At 37.4% G+C, this 17,579-nt stretch overlaps 1 pseudogene across 1 annotated transcript; it reads right to left on the minus strand.

Annotated features, from left to right (window-relative positions):
- Positions 1-5,600: 5,600 nt before the first annotated feature.
- LOC146452298 (uncharacterized) lies at positions 5,601-7,013 on the minus strand (annotated as a pseudogene). The gene is made up of 2 exons (XR_014859790.1): positions 6,432-7,013; positions 5,601-6,036 (listed from the first exon to the last, which is right to left on the minus strand). The product of XR_014859790.1 is annotated as an uncharacterized LOC146452298 (transcript).
- Positions 7,014-17,579: the final 10,566 nt, after the last annotated feature.

Here is a 17,579-nt window from a genome sequence, read left to right on the forward strand (position 1 = left end):
GTGCTGCACAACATTTCTATTCTTCTCAACGATTTTATTGATGATGATCCTTTTGATGATGACCAACCTGACCTTGTTCCTTATCAGGGGCCTGATCAAGGCAGGTTACTACGAGATCACATTTGCAACACATTTTTCTAAATCCTTTATAAATTCACTGCCTGTTGGAAAAAAAATGTTTGTTGAGGGGAGTAAGGGGTGTTTGAGAGAAGTTGTACAGCATGACAATTTTGTGAGATTTGCCATAATTTATTAAAAATTTAGGGACGGTGCCTACTATTACACCAAAGTATTTTTGTACGGTTTATGACTATGCAGGAAAAGCAGATCTTAGCAAGGTCTATTGAAATCCAAAAAGAAAATTGGGGGTAACCATGCATTTTTTCAGAGAAAATTAAGCAACAATATCTCTAAAGAACGCTAAAATATAAAGCAATGTATGGGATTTTTTCCTAAATTGAACCTTAATTATCTCTGAAAAAAGCATGGTTAACCCATATATATATTTTTTTTGAGATACCATGAGCATTTGGTAAGGTCTACTTTCTCCGTATAGATTTAAACCACGCAAAAATATCCCTGTATTAGTAGGTACAACCCATAGGAAACTTGAATATCTCAAGATGCGCAGACATATGCGCAGTATCAATACAGTAAAAACCCGCATAAGAACCTAGCGACATAAGAACCTACAGGCTGAAATTTGGCATTTAAATACCCAAAAATGTAAGAAGCTGTTCAGCCTGGCAAAGAAAAATAGGTTCTTATAAAAAAACAATCACTCCAATTTTGATGGTCAAAATTCTGGATTTAAATTGTGTGAGAAACTTCTGACAAAAAGTTATTGTGTATATCTTTTCTTTGATTTACATTTGTTTGGATTTTCACTAGAAATATGTTTTCCATAAAGCTACAGTGCAACAAGGCAAGCATTTTTGTTGTTGAAAATACAAGTGCTAAACCATTTTGTATTAGTAGTACAACTACGACAACCCCTGAAGAAAAAGAACCTCTTAAGAACCTTATCAGCCTGAATTGTGAAGAACTACCCTAAAATATAAGAACCTGTTCAGCCTGACCTTGAAAATTCTACGTTCTTATACGCGGGTTTTTACTGTAGTAGGCACCGTCCTTAATTTTAATTTTCACACTCCTCACTCCCTTGCAGGTTGGAAAATGGTTGTGACTTTGATCTTGTAGTGCACAGTTTGTAAGCTTTCTTGAGAGCGATTTTAATCCAAACCACCCTTAATTACAAACATTAACCATAGGATCTGGTCATTGTTTATGCAGTGGGGGGGGGGGGGGGGGGGGAAGAAGGAGGCGTCAAGGCTGTTTTAGATTGGCTAGAGGGGGGGCTAATTTTTTTAAACAATTAATAGGGAAGGTTATCATTTTTTTAGGTTTTGCAAGGGGTCTTTTCTGTGCTTTCGCAAATGGGATTACTTTTACAAAAGAAATTAATTTCAAAGATCCAGGTGGTGATGATGGACAACCCAGTTAGAAGAATATTGTCATAAACTTCATTGCTTTAATATTTCACACTTTAAAAAAAAAAACAAATCCAGAGCAGCCTGTTTCAGTTTTTTTTTTATAATTTTTTAACAAGGTACTAGTGAGCCGCACACAGCAACGAAATCTTGTTGACTCAAGGTTTATTCTCCGGCCAGTCTCCTCTGATAACTACAGACTTCATCAGGGAGTTTGGAACAAGATTACATGGGTGGCTTATTTATACATAACTTTAACAATACAAATCATGTTCCCATATGGGGACATGATTACACCCACAAGAAATATGTGCAGGATATGACTAGAATCCTGCGTAGAAGGTGTGATGTTTAATTTTGGGGCTCGCAGATTTAACGTTAAATCCGTAAGCCCTAAACATCACACCTTCTATACAGGATTCTAGTAATTTTCTGCACATATTTCTTGTGGGTGTTTTCTTGTTCACACTCTTAAGTGAACTTGATTTGTGTTGTAAAAGTTATGTATAAATAAGCTCCCCATATAATCTTGTTCCATACTCTCTGATGATGTCTTTAGTTATCAGAGGAGACTGGCCGGAGAATAAACCTTGAGTCAACAAGATTCCGTTGCTGTGTGCTGCTCACTTGTACCCTGTTAAAAAATTAAAAACTAATAATAAGTAGAAAAATGGGGGGGGGGGGGGGCATCAATGAAATATTGAATCTAAGAGAGGGGCCTACTCGCCAATTTTAGACCTGCGGATGGAGGGCCTGGCAAAAATTTTCATTTATCAAAACATTTTTCCCTCCCCCACTCCCTCCTCTACATAAAAAATGACCACTCCCTTAAATCCTTAATTTAACAGCCCAGCTTAACTTACCTCAAAAATAATGTTGAGAGAATAATTCTGTAAAAGACTTACTCAATTAAGAATGCAGAGAGAGTGGCAAAATACTATTTGGAATAATAAGGGGATTCGTATTGACAAAAGACTGAGTCTTCTGCAAAAATTATTATAAAGTGCACCTAACCCTCAAATTTTTTTTTGCTTAAATAAATCTTTGCACCTGTTCGAAATGCATTGAGCCTTTTTTCAACCAAATCTTGACTTTTTATAGGCTGTAAAAGTTACGAAATCTAGCCTTCATCTGTCCCATGGCCAAGCTAGAAAGGGGCATGGGTCTAATTCCTTACATGACATCACAAACTGCTTTGCATGCATTTTCACAAAGACTTAATACAATGCAAATCAGTTTGTGACGTCGAGGAAGGAATAGACCCATGCCCCATACTAGCTTGGTCATGGGACAGATGATGGCTAGATTTTGTAGCTTTTAAAGCCTATAAAAAGTCAAGATTTGGTTGAAAAAGGCACTAAATAGCGCAATATGTTTCAAACAGGTGCAAAGATTTATTAAGAGAAAAAATCATTTGGGGGTAAGGTGTACTTTAAGGCAGGAATGATTTTTATTCAAGATTTACTTTTCAATTTAAACATGAAAGACTCATTTATGTAACCACTGATTGCACAAACTAGATTATCAAAAAAGAAAATTATTTTTTTTACAATGGGATGGCCTTTATCATTCAATACCATCCTCTTTAGAAAATACTATTCTCTGTACATCTACAGTGTCATCATTATTTTCAATATTGACAACAACATCTTTCATGTTAGGTAAAAGAAATGATAAGACTATGTATACTGAAATAAATGTGATGGTATATTTCCAGCCTGGTGAATGAATGAGAATGGTGTATTATTCTAGAAAGTGACACAGGCATACTCGGAAAAAAGAAATCCGAGTGCTCCTATCAGGAGTCGAACCTAAGACCTTCCGATTACTAGTTCGGATGCTCTACCACTGAGCTACAGGAGACTCGTGGGAGCTAAGGCCATTAAACTAGGTTCATGGGACAAACATCCTGCATACTGCTAGGATTTGAATGTCGAAGGTGTGGTATATGAAAGAAATGTGATGGTATATTTCCAGCCTGGTGAATGAATGAGAATGGTGTATTATTCTAGAAAGTGACACAGGCATACTCACTGTGTCATACTCACCTGTGTCACTTTCTAGAATAATACACTATTCTCACTATGTATACTATTCATCACTTGTATGCAAAAAAGCACAATTTCTTCTATCTAGCTCTCTGGGGCTTACTAGTCAGTTTTGAATGTGAGTAATAGTGGACCATTAAGTAAACTTACACTCAAATTAGACAGTCTTTTGCAGCTAATTAAATACAAGACTTTTAATTTTGATTGTTTAGTGACCAATGGCGGACACACAGTTGAGACACCTGAGAAAACCAAAAAACCATAAACTAATTACTGCTGCTGCTTGCAGTTTAGTGTTCTTATGCCCAGGTGGCTTTTCCGTGGAACATAAAATTATCCCTGAAATAGTTTGGGGTGTTTACAGTTTTCAGATAGTTTCACAGAAAAATAGTATTTAGTAACAGTGCACAGTATTGTACAACTACCAACTGCATTATTCATTAAATTATTTATTGTGTGAAAGTTAATACAGTACACAGTCCATTCATCAATTTCATAGAACAGACAACGTTTTATAAGTACAATCACACTGAGTGTATATAAGAGAAAAAACAAAGGCTAATAATAGCGTGTAGAAATGCTGTAATATACTGTATCATGGAATACACATTGTCGTCTTCACTGTGGATTATTTATTAAGACAGCAATACAAATTTGAATAAAAAGTATGTTAAAGGGCATTTTCTCATTATTTCAGAAGGAATTAATGCTCTCTCCTCCCTCCCCAAACAATTGAAAATCCTTCAACTTTATGAAATCCCCAAAATAATTGAAATGCACATAAAAGGCAATTTTTTTTCATTTTTTGTTGTTAAGGCCACACAGGATCAACTTAATCCCATTACGTATGTATTTATTTTAAGAGTACATGTATGCAGGAACCATGTGACTGATTCCGACAATGCACGAAATATTCATGAGAAGAGTTTTTACATTATAAATTTATTCTTAATTTATTCAATACATTGTGTGTTCGGAGTATTGCTCATTGCATGTGTGATTGAAATCTTGAAGTATGAACTTCTTGGCAATGCACATTTTTGAACACATTAATTAGCAGACTCATTTGATCTTCAGAGACAGAAAATACTGCAATTTTGTGTCCCAGTTTTCATCACAGATATGGTTCTAACTTAAGAAACTGATCAGAAACTTAGTATGCTAATAATACTGTGATGCAACAGAAGCAAAATTGCAGAAACAAACTTCATGAAGAAGATCAGATGGTTCAAAGTATATGTTTCACAGTTTTAGTCCTATCATGGAAGCTTATCATTTTAAATGAGTCTTGAAATTGAGACATCTGCTTCTGTCACATTGCAGAAGAGGTTATCCTTTATCACTAAGCAAAAAAACTGTTTACTTTATTGCGCTTTTGAATCAGAAAAATCGGACACAAACATTGCTTTTCCCCAGTTCTAACTTTAGCAGCCTAAAATATCACCATGAGTCACAATCTGCCTATAAGGCAATTAATCATGATGTATTTCCATCATCCACTTAAAATCCCTGTCAAATTTCGACGGAATCAACGTATGTATATTGTGGTTCAATTTTATCCTTGATTTCAATTTTTTCTCCCTTTGTTATAAACTAATAATCATAAATTACCACACATTACCATACCAAAAAACAAAGGGAGAAAAAGTTTAAACCAAGGATAAAATTGAACCACAACATTAATATAACCTTCCTAGGACTGCATGACATTGAGGAATTTAAACTTTCCCTGAGTAGGTTTCAATTATCTCTTGTTTACTTGCACCTAGTGTATGTGTTTGCATGCAAAGGTATCACTTTTAACAGTGAATAGCTTGCAGAGAATTAGGACTGCAAAAGCTATACAGAAACATTGCAAAACGTGTAATTAATGTGCTTTCGAATATTTTCATTTTTTCATTTCTTTGAAATTAATTTTTTTGGCTTTTTTCTCAAGCCTGTACTTGCACATTTTGCCATACACAAGCGAAATAATAAATACACATAAATATTTCCATATAAATTTTACAGGAATGTGTGGATTAGACTTGATAGCATCAATATTAAGTCATTTGAATACAAGTTAAAGTGGCGGGACATTTGCTGGGGAAGAAATGTCAAACTTTCAAGTTGATCAGCACATTAACGCAGGTTGCCCTACATTTCAAGGCAACTGTACTGCTTCTCAAGCAGTCTTATTTGAAGCTCAAGCTTAGCCTTTTTTAATAGTAATGTTTCTTTCTTGCATTGCAGCGTTTCATACTGCAAGCGAAGCACATCATCTGATGTGACTTTCTTTTGCTTACATGTACATCTGCGTGTTGTGTTGTTTGCTCTTGCTGAAGCAACAGGTGGGCGCTTCAGAGAAGTTTCATCTTGTGTACCCATACCAGGCAACTGCAGTCCCTCATGGCCCATTGCAGCTGACATGTCGGCTTCATGGGGAGAAAGGGGAGAAATGGGCAAATCTGCTGCCTCACTTGGATTACTCATCACATCCATATAAAGGTTTTCTTCCCCTGGAATGGTTACAACACAGTAACAAAATAAATCATATGAGAAAAGCCAATGCAACCACAAGTAAAGCAAAATGGTTCTCAGCCGTTTAACTACAATGCAGAGAAAGTGTTAAAAAAAAGTCAAGCACGAACTGCACAGCGTATAACCAAAGTTTACAACGCTCATAAGCTCGAGTCTTATAAATACTATATTGCTCAATACAACACTGAAAGTGCCTAAATACTTATCTTTTGATTCGATATTAAAAAGGCAGTTTGTATCAGGTTTTATACGTTTCAAAATACACAACATCATCAGCAACGCCAAGGCACTACCGCCGAGAGGAGCCTGTTGCCGTGCAGTCACATGACAGTCTATTGTTTTAAAAAGTAAACAAAGTCGTCTCTTCACCAACCTGTTTCAAATCCTTGTAAACCGCTGAATGACGGTGTGTCTTTCAACAACTCCAAAATTTTATCAGTGCTCTGAGACGGTGTTTTTGGCGGTGGGCCACCACCAGTTTTCCTCTGTTCCTTACAGAACTTTGACAGCTCGTTCTTCACCCGTTCTTTGGAGGTTTGTCCACTTTTCTTCTACTTCACTCACACTTCGGTGTGTAGTTCCTACCGCGTTTACGGCGATTGTCATCTCTTCCCACACACTTTGTTTCATTTTGTTCGTTTTTGTGTTTGTAAACTTTGATTTCAGTATAGTTTGATTTTCTTCAAACTTTTGAGTAATAATCGAAATTTCTTGTGCTGAAAAATTTGGTTTTCGTTTCCTGCAGGTGGTTTGAAGTATTTGTACTTCTCTCGACTGCTCATCGACACCAGGGACGTCTTCAAGTTCAAATAATGAATTTTCGGCAGCCATTTTACTTCTAAAAGTGGACAGAAGATAGTTAAAATCTTTTGCGGGAAAACTTGTCAAACCTGTTAGGAGATGGTTTAAGTCGGGTTTTTTTTATTTAACCTTTGGTTAGTCAACCAGTGATTAGCGTTAGCTTAACAGACCTTCGAGCAACAAGAATTTAACCAACGGTTAGTTAACCCACTGTTAGCAAATTTAACCAACCGTTATCAGCTAACATGTGGTTAAATTAACCATCTTTCGAGCAACCTGGGCCTGTACAATATGCCTTGTTTGTACTTGAGCGTTTTACCGTGGTCAGAGTTTACAGTCTGTACTTACAGTACTGGTCAAGTGTAATTTGACAGTCTCCACTCAATTCTCAATCCTTGATGTTTTCAATAGGGTAATTAAGTTTCAATGTCTAAGTATTGAGTTTTGGGTTTGAGGCACTTGTAGTTAAATTCATGTTAAATTCACAGGAGGGAGTGAAAAACCAGAAATTTGTCACCTTTGTGAGAAAAATCCACTGGGAATCTAATAGATTTGTCGGAAGTTGTTGTAAAATGCATTCCTCTATGCAAAGTCCAAAAACTGTAATTTGAGGAGCCGAAAGATGTAAATATCAAGAATGTTTGTCCCATGAACCTAGTTTAATGGCCTTAGCTCCCACGAGTCTCCTGTAGCTCAGTGGTAGAGCATCCAAACTAGTAATCGGAAGGTCTTTGGTTCGACTCCTGTTAGGAGCACTCAGATTTTTTCCAAAGTATGCCTGTGTCATTTACTGCTTAATACATCATTCTCAACAAGAATAAAATTTGCACTGAAAGAAATGGATGGGCTTTGAATATAACCATAAGAGTGGAAAGCCTTTTTGAAATCTCTGCTTCGCTTTCCGTGCACTTTGAGCCCAAAGTGGGGACAATACTGCTGCTGAACATTCATTGAAACTGCAGAACTGCCGAAGAAAGAATCAATAAGTGAATGATCATCGCAGTTGTATACACTCGATTGCAAAAACTTTGACACCTAAAAAGCATTAACCATGAACGATGAGACCCAACGGCTTTATGGGTATAAGTGTACTACATTTATGTGCATAATATTCTATTCTCGTGCGACTGCTGATGACCAAAATTAGTTGCACATGGTGAAAGATGTAAACTGTCCAAGCTTTCCTTTAAGTGTCCAAGTTTACCCACCAGGGGCAATTTGAGAGATATACAATTTGCAATTTGCCTAAGTACAAAACAGGCAATGAACTTAAGCAATATTTGGTAGAAAGTTATTCGGAAGAATTAAGTCAGCACTGTATTATTTATTGCAAAGAATGAGAATGGTAAATTATTGATTATAGAAATGTGGTTATTGTTTAACCCATTCACTCCTATACCGGCCAAAACCTCAATTTGCATAACCGGGTTGAAATTTGATATGCCAAAGGTCTTCATCAACATGCCGTGAATGTTAGCAATTTTTGCGTTCAAGTGTGTTTTTCGGCAAATGATTAATCGGTAACCATATTATTGTACGTCCGAAAACATTTGTTTAATCATTCCAGTTAAATATGCGGTTAATTTTGGAAGCCAAGAATATTTATTTATCTACTGCGCATTTAACGAGTAAAACCGCTCTAGGAAAAAGCTAATTTATGTGAAAACCATGGAAACACGACAGGAGTCAAAGGGTTAAACACTACCCACAAATCCGTTGGGTCTCATCGTTCACGGTTTATGCTTTTTAGGTGTCAACGTTTTTGCAATCGAGTGTATGCAACTTAAGGAGTTGTGAAAAGAAAGCCTGACAAAGTTCAGGCTTGAATAGGATTTGAACCTATGACCTGAGATACGGGTGCAGTGCTCTACCAATCGGCCTATCAAGCCAACTGGGAGCTGGTCATTTTGTGAATTTGTAATATACCCATGAAGGCGATAAGATGAAAGTGAATATATGAAAAATTAACAACTTTAACTGCGGGAGAAAGAATCAATAACTGATAATCCATGCATTTATATATGCAACTTAACCCTTAAAAGTGCCAGCTGCTCTGAACTCACCTTCACCTCCCCTAGAAGGGATATTTTTGTCCTATTGTTCTAACTGTCTTTAGAAGAGATTGACCAATCCATTGTCTGTGTATATATTTTCAGTTCTTAGGGGGGCCTAGAAAGAAAAAGGTTTTGTCTTCCACAAATACATCGGATTTCAGCCATTATGGCAGCCATACACTCCAAGCTTACACCTTTCTGAAATGGTAAATCGAAAGAAGAAATTCTAAAGGCCGATTTAGGCGGTACAACTTTTGCTTACGACTGTCACATGGGATTTCTAGAGTATGCGCTACTTGCGCCTGTAAGCTTGTTGCATGCGACAGAGTCATACCCTGTAAATCACCCTTAAGGAATACTTGACAGTTTCAACAGCGTAAATCCAAGAATTAACGGTGAAGAAATTATGTTTTGAGGAAAAGTTGTTGTTTTATCAAGCTGATGAGCAAGCAGACATCTCAAATCAACAGTTAAGCGGAAGACTTTCTTTGCACTGTTCGATTGCTTCCAAGTAAAGAACTCACAAAGAATCACAGGCTTGGTTGTGAATTTGGACTGAAATACATGTAGTATTCTAATTTATTTTCTTCTCTATTTATTTATTTATTTTTTTTTGTTCTAGCTTTCTCAGCAGTTGCATCCAGTTGACGAGACAAGCCCCTTGAAGTTAAACACTATCCTTAAATGTGCGGGGGTTGAAGAACCAAGTAAAAAGAAGGAGCGTCTTCAGGTATTTGAATTATTAAAATTGTGCATTTTGCTTCCCACAGTACCTCCTGAAACTATTGGACCATCTGATCTGCGGTTCCACCTCGGCAAAACCCCGTCTAACCTCAACGAAAACCCCGGTTTAGCCTAGGTTTTTTCCGGTTGACTTAAGCCACAGTGAAGGGCAGGATGCGGTTGGGTTTGAATAGGCTATTGTTCACTTTGTTTTCATGTTCTTCGAGGACAATAAGCGAACTGTTGGGTTTTAGGTGTGATAAATTTCACGGAGGCGCACTGGCTCTCAAGGGAAATAATGAATTGAGCTGGTAAATGTAATAATATTTCGGATTATGCCAAAAAATTATTTACTTAACGTGCAAAAAAATTCATTAAACTTCACTTGCACAATTCCTTTCGATACGCGAAGCAATGCAAAGGTCACAGTGAAAGGTCGAATGCTAGTCGACGAAAGAAGAGAGCGCTTCCAGGTCTTTTTGAAGGAATTACAATGGGACTAGTTGGGCATAAGTGAAAAGGCACTACTACTCCCGCTGTGGCTGAATAACAAACTGCAAGCGTCCAGGTTTCCTAGTACCAAGAATCGCTGTAAATTAACTTACTATAATTTTTTTCCCACGTTGTGTTGTTGCGGAATGAAACTTGATTTACGTGAAGGAATTTGGTTGCCTAGCATGTGACTGAAATCTTCCTGGTGTTTTCATCATGGCGCTGTCCTTTCTACGTCCAAACAACGGCTTCTCTCAACGTTTTAAAACATCGGAAGGGGCTTTTCACTTTTGCTTAAGTTGCTGTTTTCGTTTTATCCAAAGTAAATATTAATAGAAATACGTTAAGCATTGCGGTAATTTTCCGCGTTTGTGTTTGCTCCAAGTGAATCGATCTTATCGCTCACACTCGATAGCGAATCAAATTTATTACGAAGTTTTAGTTTTTCGAATGCGGATTACATTGGCAATACATTTGGAGGGGTTTTCACTTTGTTTTTCTCCGCGTCCGTACTGAAATCCGATTGCATGTTTTGAATTCAGCGTCACTATTTCGATTGAACTTTGTTACGCACTTTACATCAGTAGGAAGGGTTATTAGAAGGTTTATCAAACGAATAGAATATCTCTCTTGACTGTGTGGCGTAAACAGCAAGAATTAAACTGGAACTATGTCTTTTGCTCTGTGATTATTGCCTGTAGCGTGACAAAAACTAAACATGTCCCAAATGCAGAAAAAGAAACTTTGGTCAGTCTGCCAAACGAATTGTTATCGTCGTTCGGTTTCCGATTCGGTGAGTCTTTACAAATTCTTTTGTTTGAGGGCTTCTTCAGGATGAAAGGTGAGATGATGTTTGACAATACCCTGACAATAGTAATTAGTTATTATTGTATTTTTACCGAGGCATTGCCCATCTAATTCACCGTGGCTTTCGGTTGCTTTCGTCTTTGCCGCGGCTGCGGTTTTCGTCCCACTGCGGTGAATTCGCGGCAATCACGTTCGGCAAAGACGAGGTTTTACCGCGTGCAAATGGTCCAATAGTTTCAAGCGGTACTGTACAAGAAACATATTCTGAGCCTAAAGATGAAGTTGTGTTGAAAAATGAATGGGGAGGTGACATTTTCTTCTCTCATGGGTCACGCCATAATAGTAGCGGGGTCTGCATACTAACAAACCCTAAGTGGGCGATTTCCGTTGATGAATTTCACTGTGACAGTGATGGCAGAATTGTATTTATCAATGTTTCTTTCAACAAACATCAGTTTTCAATTTGCAACGTGTACGCACCGGTTAAACCGACTGAAGAAGACAATTTTTGTTCAAAGACGAATTCTTGCTTCGGAATGCTAACGTGGATAAGTTAATAATAGGGGGTGACTGGAATGTTACTCTTGAAGGTGTTAATAAAAAGGGTGGTGCAAGATGGGAACCAACAGCTTATTGTAATAAATTAGTCTCAGTGATGAAGGATTTAGACCTGATGGATATATTCCGGGGGAAAAAACTGAAAAAATTAAGTTTTACCTACGAATCTAAATTTCTGAAAGTTAAATCAAGGATAGACCTCTTCTTGGTAGGGAATGCTCTCAGTAACTCTGTCCGTGAGATTGATACGACACCTTCAATGGGTCCCGACCATATAGCTGTGAAGTTGTGTTACAATTTACCAATCAGAGAAGGGGCCTGGGGTTATGGAAATTCAACAATATGCTGCTACAAGATGACAACTTTCTAGTGTTTCATTTCACCCCTTCAATCTCCTTAACCCATTGATCACGTTGCCGTTCAAAACCAGCTATGATTTCATGCACAATTGCGTTCGGTTCGTGTTTGGTTCCTGCGTCCCCTAGAAGGGATGTTTTTGTCCCCTACAGTGCAGGCCAGAATTAAGCGAACCAAAACATACGCGTAAAACGCATCTGCTGCGGACGCGTATACGCATCTAAAAATCTGCAGATGCGCATCTAGTCAGAAGCATTAGTATGTATGAGCTAGCTCATTGTTTTCGTATTGTTGATCTTTCATTATTCTTTTGAATTGCCTGGGAAAAGCCTTTCAGAAGGGTTTGACAAAACTATGACTACACTTGTCGACTTTCTTAATTGTAGAACCGGCCCAGCGCAAGAACTCCATGTTGTTGAGCGCATAGAAGGAACTTACGAAGCGGATAAGATTCGAAATATGCTAATTTTGTTTGTTGTTGAGCCATTGAATTCGTTTGTTTTATTTGACAATACCACACAAAGAGAACTTACGACGACGAATAACAATGACAAAAACTCGCACAGTTAGACGCGCCCAAAAATACGTGCATACGCGTTTTTGCTGTGTATAAAACGCGTCTGTGTAGTTCGCTTAATTCTGGCCTGCACTGTATTGTGGTCGTTGCCTTCAGAAAGGACTGACTTATCAGAATCCACTTTCTGGACATATATTTATAGGTCTTAGGGGGCCTAGACAAAAGAGCCTTTTGTCTACACAAAACCATCTCAAACTTCAATTTTTGTTGTGCGTGTGGGTTGGCATTATATGTTAAGTCGCCGATTGGAAAGCATACCTTTTTGAAATGGTAAATGGAAAGAAGAACTACTAAGAATACTGAAGAGTTTCAACAGCGGAAATCCCACTTATGTCCAGGATCGACCTTGTTAGCAAGAATTTGCTAGCAAATTAGTTTCGCAATTGTCGCAAAGAAAACGGCTATTAGAAAAGTATAGAAGAAATAGCAAAAATCGCAAAAGTAACAAGACATTTTCTTGCCATGAGAAAAGACTGAGTAACAAATATAGCAAAAATCGCAATAATAACAAATGTAACAAGATTCAACACTTAGAAGAACATGAAGGATAGAAGGGCCCCGAAATGTCCGCAAATGTCGCAAACATCGCAAAAATAACAAGGATTTTTTCTTGCTAGCAAAAAGCATTCATTACAAATATCGCAAAAATCGCAAGAATAACAAATGTAGCAAGATTCAAGACTAAGAAGAAGATGAAGGCAAGAAGGGGCCCGAAATGTCCGCAAATATCGCAAACATCGCAAAAATAACAAGGATTTTTTCTTGCTAGCAAAAAGCGTTCATTACAAATATCGCAAAAATCGCAAGAATAACAAATGTCACAAGATTCAAGACTTAGGATAAGATGAAGGCAAGATAGGGCCCCGAAATGTCCGCAAATATCGCAAATATCGCAAAAGTAACAAGAATTTTTCTTGCTAGCAAAAACCATTTATTACAAATATCGCAAGAATCGCAAGAATAACAAATGTAACAAGATTCAAGACTTAGGATAAAATGAAGGCAACAAGGGCCCCGAAATGTCCGCAAATATCGCAAATATCGCAAAAGTAACAAGGATTTTTCTTGCTAGCAGAATCCGTTCATTACAAATATCGCAAGAATCGCAAGAATAACAAATGTCACAAGATTCAAGACTTAGGATAAGATGAAGGCAAGATAGGGCCCCGAAATGTCCGCAAATATCGCAAATATCGCAAAAGTAACAAGAATTTTTCTTGCTAGCAAAAACCATTTATTACAAATATCGCAAGAATCGCAAGAATAACAAATGTAACAAGATTCAAGACTTAGGATAAAATGAAGGCAAGAAGGGCCCCGAAATGTCCGCAAATATCGCAAATATCGCAAAAGTAACAAGGATTTTTCTTGCTAGCAAAATCCGTTCATTACAAATATCGCAAGAATCGCAAGAATAACAAATGTAACAAGATTCAAGACTTAGGGGACGATGAAGGCAAGAAGGGCCCCGAAATGTCTGCAAATATCGCAAAAGTAACAAGGATTTTTCTTGCTAGCAAAATCCATTCATCACAAATATCGCAAGAATCGCAAGAATAACAAATGTAACAAGATTCAAGACTTAGGGGACGATGAAGGCAAGAAGGGCCCCGAAATGTCCGCAAATATCGCAAATATCGCAAAAGTAACAAGAATTTTTCTTGCTAGCAAAAACCCTTTATTACAAATATCGCAAGAATCGCAAGAATAACAAATGTTACAAGATTCAAGACTTAGGATAAGATGAAGGCAAGAAGGGCCCCGAAATGTCCGCAAATATCGCAAATATCGCAAAAGTAACAAGGATTTTTCTTGCTAGCAAAATCCGTTCATTACAAATATCGCAAGAATCGCAAGAATAACAAATGTAACAAGATTCAAGACTTAGGGGACGATGAAGGCAAGAAGGGCCCCGAAATGTCCGCAAATATCGCAAATATCGCAAAAGTAACAAGAATTTTTCTTGCTAGCAAAAACCCTTTATTACAAATATCGCAAGAATCGCAAGAATAACAAATGTTACAAGATTCAAGACTTAGGATAAGATGAAGGCAAGAAGGGCCCCGAAATGTCCGCAAATATCGCAAATATCGCAAAAGTAACAAGGATTTTTCTTGCTAGCAAAATCCGTTCATTACAAATATCGCAAGAATCGCAAGAATAACAAATGTAACAAGATTCAAGACTTAGGGGACGATGAAGGCAAGAAGGGCCCCGAAATGTCCGCAAATATCGCAAAACAGGACAATCTAGTTGAACAACAACCACCAAGTAAATATTATTAAGATGTGCATGCCCGTTCATTTATTTTAAATAACAATATCAGTTCAGACGTGAAGCTACCTTTAACTACGGTCAGTATCAAATACCGTAATATCAATCAGTGTATGCTTCGTTCTTAATTCCATCAACATGGAAATGAAAATGGATCATCAGATCCACGCATTGTACATGTATGTTTCTGTCCAATACCCATGGTTTTAAAACAGGCATTGCCAGTAATCTGGTAATATTTATCTAGTTAAATTAAACTTATAGTTGAACAAAAAAACCACCAAGTGAATATTATTAATTACTGTCAGTAGCAAAATACCGTAATATCAATCAGTGTATGCTTCGTTCTTAATTCCATCAACATGCATTGCCAGTAATCTGGTAATATTTATCTAGTTAAATTAAACTTATAGTTGAACAAAAAAACCACCAAGTGAATATTATTAATTACTGTCAGTAGCAAAATACCGTAATATCAATCAGTGTATGCTTCGTTCTTAATTCCATCAACATACAGCTACAATGCATTAAAAGGAGTTTCGCTCAGTATCAAATACCGTAATATCAATCAGTGTATGCTTCGTTCTTAATTCCATCAACATGGAAATGAAAATGGGTCATCAGATCAGGTACTTGATCCGCCAAGTGAATTTCTTGGAGACGAAGAAGAACGGCAGATATCCGAGTGGCTACGGAAAGACAAAGGGCACTTCCTTCGCCAAAAATACCGTTCTACCGACAATCACATCTCCGAATAAGAGGAAAAAGAAATACAACAATGTATGACAATATTTCAACAACAGTCTGCCGCTGATGAGGAAGAAATTTTAAAAGAAATAGCTGACATGGAGTACGAAGATATCGTGCCGAATTTCGACTTGAATTTGGACCTAATGTTTGATAAGTAACAATCAACTGTTGCAACACCCATGACAAGGACCCTGGACTATATTCAACATTACTTTCATTAGAACACAAAGTTTACCAATTGCACATTTTTGTAAATAGATTTTTATGTGCTTTCATTTTACCTGATTGTTTCATCGATTTTACTTGGTGTATTGATTTGTCAAAACAACCGCGGACGACCCGTAAATTATTGTTATATTTCTTATTATAAAATGAGTGAAGATACCTTAGGCGGAATGAACAATGCCCTTTCCCGACTGTGTTATGGTTTGTGATAAATTAGTTATATAGTAAAGATACATATTTATCAACGACTACCTATGGTGGCCTTTGGTTATTTTCGGCATTAGAGTAATTCTTCCCAAACCGCTTGTTTCAATCACCTTTTATTGTTACCACCCTTTTCAAAAATAATGAACTTATAACCGAATGTGACGTTTCAGGTCCTTACAAGTGTTCAAAGACCTTATCAGGAGTCAAAGCCATAAAATTTACTACTTTCCGTTACACGTAAAAAAACAAAAACGCTCAAGACAACGCGCGGTTTTTGGGGAAACTTTTACTCATTGCTATCAATATAAACATTATGCTTAAATAGTGCGGCTACAAAAAAATTTACTACAACAAAACGTAACCGGCAAATGTTTAGAGTACTTCAATTCTGTTAATCCTTAATCCTAGTGTCGGCAAGTTTAAAACTTCAAGACCAAAGAAAGTTAATGATGGAAATACACATCTCATGACGATTGTATCTTATCAAGCAATTAAACTTCAGCGCCAAATAATTCGTAAAACTTTCTGTTGTCCTGTCGTGTGTGTTACAATCGGAAAATAAATACACAGTAGAAAGCAATGAGTAGATAATTATGAATAATAAACATTGCTTTGTGATCCGTGAACTCTGTTTAATTACTCTTTTTTAAGATCATTTTCCTAGGGCTCAGTTTATTATCTGTATAACAATGGAACCTCCTCTGTTGAAGCAACGCACCCTTGGGACCGAGACAAAAAAACCTTGTCTTTGACACGCCTGCCAGCCGACATTACACAAAAGAATCATTTATATCACACCTTAGCGGTAACGCGGTCTATTTCATTCCAAACAATACGGCATACGACCGACTCTTATTTAAGCATACATCCTTTTTTGGCCGGCGCATTTAACATTTGGCTGCCTATCGTGGTGGAAGGAATTGACTGTCACGGTACCCTGGACGATGGCGACCAACAATGCTTATGTCAATGGAGTGCTGAACGTTAAGGAACAACTGCAAAAATGCTGGATGGCAGATTTGAACTGGAGCCTTTTACCCGACATTTGCGGGGATTTTGGGGCCCCTCTTGCCTTCAAGTTCTTCTAAGTCTTGAATCTTGTTATATTTGTTATTCTTGCGATTTTTGCGATATTTGTAATGAACGATGTTAGCTAGCAAGGAAAATCCTTGTTACTTTTGCGATATTTGCGGGGATTTCGGGGCCCCTCTTGCCTTCAAGTTCTTCTAAGTCTTGAATCTTGTTATATTTGTTATTCTTGCGATTCTTGCGATATTTGTAATGAACGGTTTTAGCTAGCAAGGAAAATCCTTGTTACTTTTGCGATATTTGCGGGGATTTCGGGGCCCCTCTTGCCTTCAAGTTCTTCTAAGTCTTGAATCTCGTTATATTTGTTATTCTTGCGATTTTTGCGATATTTGTAATGAACGATTTTAGCTAGCAAGGAAAATCCTTGTTACTTTTGCGATATTTGCGATATTTGCGGGGATTTCAGGGCCCCTCTTGCCTCCAAGTTCTTCTAAGTCTTGTATCTTGTTATATTTGTTATTCTTGCGATTCTTGCGATATTTGTAATGAACGGTTTTAGCTAGCAAGGAAAATCCTTGTTACTTTTGCGATATTTGCGGGGATTTTGGGGCCCCTCTTTCCTTCAAGTTCTTCTAAGTCTTGAATATTGTTCCTCGCGAAGCGAGGG

The sequence above is a fragment of the Pavona decussata genome, unplaced genomic scaffold, assembly GCF_977016875.1.
Source record: "Pavona decussata unplaced genomic scaffold, jaPavDecu1.1 SCAFFOLD_375, whole genome shotgun sequence".
NCBI classification, from domain to species: Eukaryota; Metazoa; Cnidaria; class Anthozoa; order Scleractinia; family Agariciidae; genus Pavona; species Pavona decussata.